At 27.9% G+C, this 9,724-nt stretch overlaps 1 protein-coding gene across 1 annotated transcript in view; it reads right to left on the reverse strand.

Annotated features, from left to right (window-relative positions):
• LOC100164803 (ATP-binding cassette sub-family A member 1-like) overlaps window positions 1-9,724 on the reverse strand; it is a 32,964-nt gene that overhangs the window by 14,290 nt on the left and 8,950 nt on the right. The gene's annotated exons all lie outside the window — the stretch shown is intronic.

Raw genomic sequence — 9,724 nt, forward strand, 5'->3', positions numbered from 1 at the left:
CTGATATTGTAACGATGTGCCAGGAGCCTTATATTAAATTGTCAAGCTCTTCGACCCAACGAATACAATTGTATTGATATTTAAAGAAAAGACTAAATTGTTCAGCTTAAATAGCCCAAAAGGAGTCAAAATATTATCAAGTATAGAGAATGATATAATAAATAGATAAATTCAAGGATCTACAGTTTTTCGTTTTTGAATTTAGAAAAAAGTCCAATGCTGTAAAAATTTGAACTTCAAACACTCATAAAAATATAATTTGAATTTACGGTAAACTTTTTTTTTGTTAAAGGTATACGGAATATGCGGAATCTTGTATTAATTTTCAAAATCTTAGATATTAAATGCTTCATTTTTATGAATTTCTAAAGATCTTAATAATTTACACATATTCGTGATTTTTACGAATTTTGTCGAAATTCGAACTTCAGACGCTTATAAAACAATATTGTACGTTTACGATCAACTTTTTTTTATTTCTACTAAGAACAATTTACGATGAACTTTATATTACATTTTCAAATTTCACCAATTAAAATGCACCAACTAGATTCACTTTCCCACTGGAAAAAACATTGAAGTTGAAATTCGAAGCGTTATTTCAACTACTTATACAGATACAAAAAACTATACTAAAAAAAAAACACACATTGTTAAGTTAATACATTCATAGCTCAGCTCAAAGTTTAAAATTAGTTATTTAGTTTTATATTTTATTAAAACGTATTTTAGTTAGAAAAGCATCATCGGTAGCAATCACCACTTCGGTTAAAAATGCAAAAGACGTCATCTAAGTCTGGACCTTAGTCATTATCAACTATTATTATTATTATTATTATTATTATGATAATTATTACCCAGTTACTATATTTAAGCCTTACAACTAAATTAAAACTGAACAAGAAAAATCAAAAATGTATCAGTATGAGCTTTTGTAATAATACAATAATTTTAAATTACCTATATATTTATATATAATTTTATATTAATAATATTATAATCGATGGCCATGTTTAACATATTTTTACATGATATCCAAAAAAACATAACAATTGCAATTATTACCTAGCAATGTAGGCAAAGCAATAAAAAAAAAAATAAGATATTCAATAAGTTGCCTACACACTACACAGTACCTACAACGATCATAATATTATATAATATATGTATATTACAGTGCACCATGAAGTGGAAAGTTACATTTAATCCTATTGAAAGTGAATCAAATATAATATGTTTCTACATCAAGAAGATAATATGTAAACCCTACTACTGACCCCTAGGCACCTACCTACTGTACATATAGGTACTATACCTATTAATGTTAATTGTTACAACAATAAAAAGAGTAAATAAATGTTATTCGTATAAAAATCTTTCATTACCGTACTAATGAAAGTCATTATAAACATCAGCCATAGCAATTCGGTCATTTTGTCTGGATATATATATTTATCAAAAAATAAACAAATATGTAATGAAAGTTATAAACAATAAATTATTAATTGATATGGGTAAACAATAATATTATGTTTTACACAACCAGTCTGCTTGACCGCTTTTTAAACACTGAGGGGCGTACTCCACTGAAACAGGGAACTGTGATGTGGGACTTTGGTGGAAACTTCCATCATAATATAGTAGGGGGAACAAACAATTTATTGTACCGGTATGTATCCATTTGGTGCCACTGTTAATTATCTGATAAATTATTGAATGTTTTCAAAATATGTAGGTATGACTGTTGTATTATTATTGTTATTATTGTAATGTCATCATCGTTATCAGCAGTTAATAAAGTTCAGTTGTAACTAGCACTCGTAGTGTACACTATTACAACATGGCGCTGTGGACAATCAAGATAATTAGAGTTAATGTTCGTATAGTAACTAAATATTATAATGTACTAAAATATCTTATGTTTATGAAAATAAATTAAAATGTAGTTAAATAAAAAATAGAGCAAAACGTTCCTAATAGTATCTACGGGTTTATGATTGGCAAAGTATATGGGAGAGAAATACCAACGTAAAACATGGCTTGTCCTGGGAGGTCGATGATTCGTTCGACTATGGTAGTTAACTATGGTACTTAACCTAACCTTATGGCAGTTCTAAATAATTGTTACTAACTTGTTTCGTAGCCCTTTCAACATGCAAAGTAGGAAAAAAAATTATATTGGAATGTTCAAAATTTGTAATTACGTGAACTACCTATTTAAATGTTAACAACGAAACATAAACACAACAATACATTCAACTTGTCTGAATTATGTTTGCATTTTTTTCCAATATTAAGTAAAATTAAAAAGCTTATAAATTAACATATGCACCGGCAATATTCGGGAACTATATCTTTTCAAAATAACCTTTAACTATATCCAACCGGTCGTTTGTAGTGGGTTCATCTATTATTATTTTCTTTCGGTTGTAAAATTTGCTATTAAACTATGCATATTTTCCGGACAATGGTGGCTATACTTTACACGCCAGCCAATAATTCAAAACTTATATTTTAATAAATTACTAATACTTTATATTTTATCCAACAAATGAAAACATCATAGGTACTATATAGAAATATGATAGCAAAAATGTTAAATTAATAAAATTGTACCTATGTTTAAACGATTTGAATAAGAAATCTTTTCTAATATATAGGAAAAGTTTGATTATAAGAAAACTGTTAAGGTACATTTCTGATTCTGTGCGGAGCAATGCATGTATTGATTTTACAGAAATAATATATATATATACATATAACACTCTTTTTATTAATATATTAAGATTTTACCGATACATCTTATTGGGGAAGAGTGAGGTTATCTACCAGTAATATACAGTCTACTATAGGCTAAAGAGAGAGGTAAATATATTATCCTAGTATATTTTAAACAAATCGTTAATTATGTACTGGGATATTATTACCCCCCCCCTCCCCGACAAACAATTTTAACGGGGGATAAAAAAATAACTACAAAAATATGAAAAAATAATTTTCTTTCTCACGCCCTGTAGAATAGTCGGATTTTCTTAATTTTTTTTTCTGTATTATTATTTATTATACAACAGGTGTTAATTATTAATTTTACTCGGACTGAGTTTTATGCCAGTCGGCCTTCTTCTGAGGCAGCCACGTGATTCTCGATGGAAGAGTAATATGTTCAAGCAGTCACAAACAATAAGTAAGAACTCTGAAATTAACTTTAGATAGGAGGGCAGTCCTATCTAAAGTTAATTTCAGAGTTCTTCGCTATTAATAAGTTTAGAAGGAAATGTTAGATTACTCTGTTTCCTCTTATCATATAGGGCAGACAAACGGAGATTCTGCCACACTGGTTCATACTCATGAGGTGCGCACCCAATGTGGGGATATGAGGATGCATAAGCGACAAATTTCAAAAATGTACGCTTAACTCTTTCAAGTTGACTGCTATGTAATAATATCCATTTAACGCGTTTGCAATTACCAACAATTCGGATTTTCTTAATTTTAATTTGTCGGTTCGTCAAAACATTCCGGCCAAATACAAGAAGGTATACGTAACCATGGAATATATGACATACAATAAAAGTTATAATTGTATTATATAATATTAATTGTGTACGTACTTTTACGAGTCTTTAAATTTTTGGTATTCGTTATAAACGTTTTACGTTGAATAAATACGATATCTATTAAAACTTTTTCTAATTTTTCAATATCCGGAAAATATCTCCAGGTCATAAAGAACAAGATATTATCGAAGGAAGAGCTGCAGATGAAATTTCAGCACGCATTTTCATATTAACTATACGGCTAACCTAAATATAATATATATATATATATCACACACAGTGAAACCTCTCCTATAACGGACCAAATACACCTAACAAAGAACGGAATACTCATACACTCGCAGCGTGTTACACGGGCTACTCATAGAAAAGTAAATATTAAAATATTATTATTGATTAAAATATTAAAAGTGCCATAGATCTCTTATTTAGTATGTGTTTATATTCGCCATCTTTTTCGGATACTAACATTCATCGTATAACTGGAAAAGCGTGTTAATAATTAATCTTTGAAGTCATGCAATTCGTGTTTTGTAAAAATAGTTATTATTCTTATGAGGTCAACCACTTTATTTGCTTCAATAAATCGTCAATTATCAAATAATTTCACCAAATATTTTTAGATTCTGAGTGGTGAAGCTATTGATTTTACAATTATATTGTGTGTTTTTACATTTTTAACTGATATTGATTCTATAAGGTTCTCAACATTTTTACGATGAGATACTTCATCAGATTTCATTAACTGAGAAAACTCTTAACAATGCAATTTATCTAAACAATATTATCAAATTTAAATGATTGAATATACGAATTACGAGTAATGACTAATGAGTATATTATGCATAATGCTATAAAAATAATTTAGCTTACCTCTTCATAATTCCCCTATTAGTGTACAAATTATGCAATTGCAAACTGGTAACATGTTTTTTGTGTTTTTAATTTTGTTTTGTTAACTTTTGATAACGTTTAAAAAAAAAAAAAATTCGCGTGGGCTCTTAACTAAGTTTATTCCCAATAAAATATTGTAATTATTATAGTTAAGTAGGTACATATAATATTATATTTGTAAAGTGTCCATAGTGGGGTTGAGCCCCCCACCCCTTGAACACGCCAACGATTGTTAGAATAATTATAATGTAATTTTGAATGTAATTATGTAAATACTTAAGACTTAATTTAATTATGTCCGTTATTAAAATAAATAATAATTTTACAATATTATAATACCTAACAGTCTCATATGAACCAATTTAATATGAACTGCTGTACAATATGTTAAATATTTGATCATTATAATTGTATACGACGTTTTCAGGTATATGAACCGGAGCTGCATGACTTTTCTACAAAGCGAACGGATTTATTGTTTGTAGTTGATGGCTCGGCCAACGAAATCTTTAATTCGGTTGTAGGATCAATCAATATAATAATATTAAATAATTAAATATTTAAATAAAATAATCAAATGTAATACCTATTATAAGTGTAAGTAATATTAACTGTCAAGATAGAGACAAATTAATCTTCAGCATGTTTATGTTTTTTGAATAGAGTTTCGTCTTTGGAAATCATTAATCCTCTTTAACGTTTCACCTACATAATAATATCGATAATTACGATAATTGAATGTGTATCATAATAAATTTAAGAACTTGTGTAAGGAAATTTTTTTGTGCACCAACATATTCACTAATTTCCTCAACGGTCAACGGATAGATCAAAGAAAAGCAGCCCAGCAAAATGGTGATCATACTTCCAGTTAAAAAGGATCAGGATGTCCAAAATAATATAAACTACTACTTCTTAAACTTCGGGCAATAATTCATTTAAATCGTCAAAATAATCAGGACACAGTACCTATACTCACATCTCCCCTTCTCAAATCACGAGGTTACGTAACACCTTCCCAAGGCTTCTTACGTTTTCATCGCCGATTCTAATAATATCATATTACCTAACATAGATCCATAAACTGTTTTCCCAACTTATCTCAGAACTTTTCACTTTCATAAATCCCCTAATTTCCTTCCTTACAGCCGTACTACATATACAATATATTACATAGTCCAAATTTATCTCTATCTCATCAACTTAATTACCAAATTGTCTTTATTTACTGTATCTGATTTATTAATGTCTTTTAAATTTCTATATTTAAGTTGTACTTTTTTTTTTTATGTAACTATGTCAGTACACTAATTGTTGAGCTAGAATAGTTATGACTAGCAGCTAATAAAAATAAAGTGTTATTATCTATAAATGGTAAAGAGTGGGTTGATATTTTTGTATACCTATAATACCATTGAGTGTATATTTACAATATTATATACTCAATAATGAGATATATATACAACTGTAATAAACTAGCAATTGGGTTAATTGCTCAGCTTATTAATGCAGGTAGAAAAACCGTCGATCTAAGGGATAGCTTAGGATGTTGATAAAATATAGACTCGTTGAAAGGTGAAAGTGGCTAATCGTCAATATTCTTCAGAAAAATATGCTACGTCCAAAATGACAAAAGTCGTTAAAAATAATTTTTTTCTATAAGAAATAATATTATTTTAAACATTCTATCATATTTAATTTTTTCAAATTGTTTAATTACAACCAAGGCCGTATCCAGACCTCTTAGACACCCCCCTCAAATACGTCCTTGATTACAACTTGCGTTCTAAATTCTTTATTTCAAATCAGAATATTTTTTGGAGTGATTTATTATACGAGTTATCACTTCAAGTTGGGTGGTCGTTCCAAGAATATTAATTGTTTGATTAAGATTTTTGGGTTTTTTGGTTATAGAATTAACTAATTACATTGTGAACCTTGTTTTAAATTTTTAATTCTTAGCTATAAAAGTTGAACATTTTATAAATTTGTAACTACAAACTGTTTTAAAATTTTCAATTTGATTAATGTAGTCAAAAATCGAATTTAAATGGTTATAAAAAATACTGTACCTTTGTATTTTTAATATTTATAAACTGCTATTGTAATAGTATTAATATATTGAGCCTTGTATTACAATTTCACTCTTTTTGAACTTACGATTAAAATTTTATTGAAATTTATAAAAAAAAAAACTAAAAAAAATTGAAAATTGAAAATGTCCGTAAACAGCTCAAAACAAGTCACAATATTTTAAGGTGTATAGATACTGCTATTATAAATATTCAGTGAATATTTCATGTATCCACAGTCATTAGTTTTATAGTTACACCAAAAACCAAAATCTATTTTGCTAAAAACCGTTTTTGCGTACAAATTTCCATTTTTCCTTAATTTTTTGTTCGTTTTTCTCGGGCCTTTTGAAAACTACTGGGAATATTAAGTTTTGACCTCCCGAGTGCATCAACTATATTCATTTTCCCATTGAACAAGATACTGAAGTTGAAAATTTACACATAATTTAGACTACTTAATGTAGAGTGTGGACACAAAAAAGAAGAAATAAAAAAAACATACACCATTGTAAAATCATTCATCGTTCAGCTCAGAATCTAAAAGTGAACCGTCGCGGGACGCCTGGCAGATGTGAAACATCGATGTTATTTTGTATAAATATGCATGAAAATTGAAATGTTGGCTTAGGAAATTAACATGGCAGAATCTAGTACAAAACACTAGGATTTTTTAAGAAAAACTATTCCCTTTTTAAAGGTGTATTTGTTTGATATCATCAAAAAATTGTATTTATGTACTAGTAATAATAATACTAAACAAGTGATGAGGGCTGGACCTAGGACATCACTCTGCATGTACCTGCACTAATAAGTGCGTATACGCAAGGTCAGTGTTCGGACTTATCTAGATAAATTTATCTAGATGAATATCTAGATAATTATTTGTTCATCTTTTATCTTATCTAGATAAATAGTTACAAGATATACCTAAGATATATCTAAATGTTCATCTTAGATAATTTTTTTACTAATCTAAATAAATTCATCTAGATACATTTTTTATTGATAAAAATCGCGAAATTGTACTAAATTTTTAAATATTTATACAGATTCTCAAACAAAGTTTATGGTTTATAAATAATGTAATTATTTTTATTTATATCTTCCTTATTATTATGTTCCTAGTGCCCAATTAAAATATACCAAAATGTATAACCATTTAAAAAATAATTATATCTTTTTTTTTTAAAAAAGTATTTATCTTTATCTTTATCTAGATACGTTTGAGTTGTATTATCTTTATCTTTATCTAGATAAAAAAATACTTATCTAATCCGAACACTGCGCAAGGTTGACTAAAATTAAGTTGCATGCAGTCTGATAAAGAACAACGTTGTACTGAAACTTGCATTGTTAAGACGAACACGTTAAGGATTTAAAATTGTTCACCGTAATAGCAAAACATCGTTAAATAAGACAATATTAAACGATTCAACCTTAAACGAGGACTTGAGGCTAGACTTTATAGTTACATTAACGGTTTTATGTAAAATCCCAGTGGGGGAATAACTATGCACAATTTGGTATTTTTTTTTTAATAATCTGAATATTTAATTACGATCAACCAAGTCTCAACAATAAACGCAATTCGGAGAGGTGGCGATCTTTTATTTAAGAGGAAAAAATATCGATATTCAATACCGATTTAATATAATTTATATTACAACTCTGAACTCAATATAAATAAAATATTAGTAAAGTTCATAATTCTAAAAATGTTGTTTGTGAGATTCAATAAATGTTGGACATCCCCCGATAAATCACCCAAAATACGCCTCTGATAGTATATATAGTTACTATAAACTACGTATATTAACTAATTTACCAACACATCTGGCTCACAGTCCGCTCCTGCAATCTCGTTAAATAGGATTTCGCACTGCGATTGCGCGTGATTGCTGTGAAAAATGACAAACTTTCAAAGTCCATAACTTCGGAACTATAATTCCGACCGAAAATTCTAACTTCCCCATAATTTTTAGCCCCAATGGATCGGTGCATAAATAAAAAATATTATCTATATTATGCCTACTTATTTTTCTCAAAGTTAGGCGACGAATGTTATCAATTGCATTATTTATTTACCGCATGTCCATAAACACTTAATTTTACGATTTGCGAGTTGTAGATGCCTAGGCAACAGAATATACGTATTTATAATAATTTATCAGACAATGATCATAATATAATATTTTTTTGTGATTCCTAATCGGAATTAAAAATCAGTAATCACAATAATTGAACAGCTTTTTAACGTTCGAGACTCATGTCGTCACTCATTCGAGTTCTGGCATCCAGTTTTCATCGGTACATTTTATATATTATTATAATATTATATTATGTTATGTAAAAGAACAATTATTAGTTATTACTTTAAAATATTTGTTTCTACGTTCAGAGCTTGAAGTTGCTACCTTTGTAAAACCCTACCTACCAGTCCATCATTAAACGCGTCTGCTTGATGTAATGAAAGTTACTTACCTAGGTACCTACTCAAATTAAATATAATATCATAACTATTTTAAAATATTAACACCAGAGCTTCATTGTTGTCAACGTCATTCAGGTATTGGGTAAGTACTTACATACATAATACATACTAAGTACTAGCATATAAGATTAATGATTAGTAGGTATAATAATAGCAGTTGAAAAATATTAAAGATAAATATGCACGATTTTTAAACATAAATTATATTTTAAAATTAATTTAATTAAATTTAAAAATATATAGGATAAGTTTTTTTTAGATATTTAAGTTCAGATTTAGACGAATTTTTTTTAGTTAAACGAAGAATACCGATTTTAGTTATTTTGTTGTATTTTAAAAATATTATTGTGGATACATGAAACTTTTAAAATGTAATAATTATTATTATATTTTATACACATACCTAATGACATTTTCAAATGCGCTATGATTTAGCAAGAATTATTTCATCTTACCTACTTATACTTATGTTACAAATGTATCACAATAATGGATGGTGTTAAATTTAAATTTAATAATATAAAATTAATAATTTTAAATTAAAAAAAAAGGTGGGTAAGTGGTTGTGACTCTGCTGAAAAGCAAGTTATAAGTGGGTAAATGTAATAGATGGTGTTAATTTGAATTCAATGATATAATATCATTGTATTAAAAAAACGATTGTGAGCGAAAACGGTCAGTCAGCCTATGATATTACTAAATATACA

Source organism: Acyrthosiphon pisum, chromosome X (assembly GCF_005508785.2).
Source record: "Acyrthosiphon pisum isolate AL4f chromosome X, pea_aphid_22Mar2018_4r6ur, whole genome shotgun sequence".
NCBI lineage: Eukaryota > Metazoa > Arthropoda > Insecta > Hemiptera > Aphididae > Acyrthosiphon > Acyrthosiphon pisum.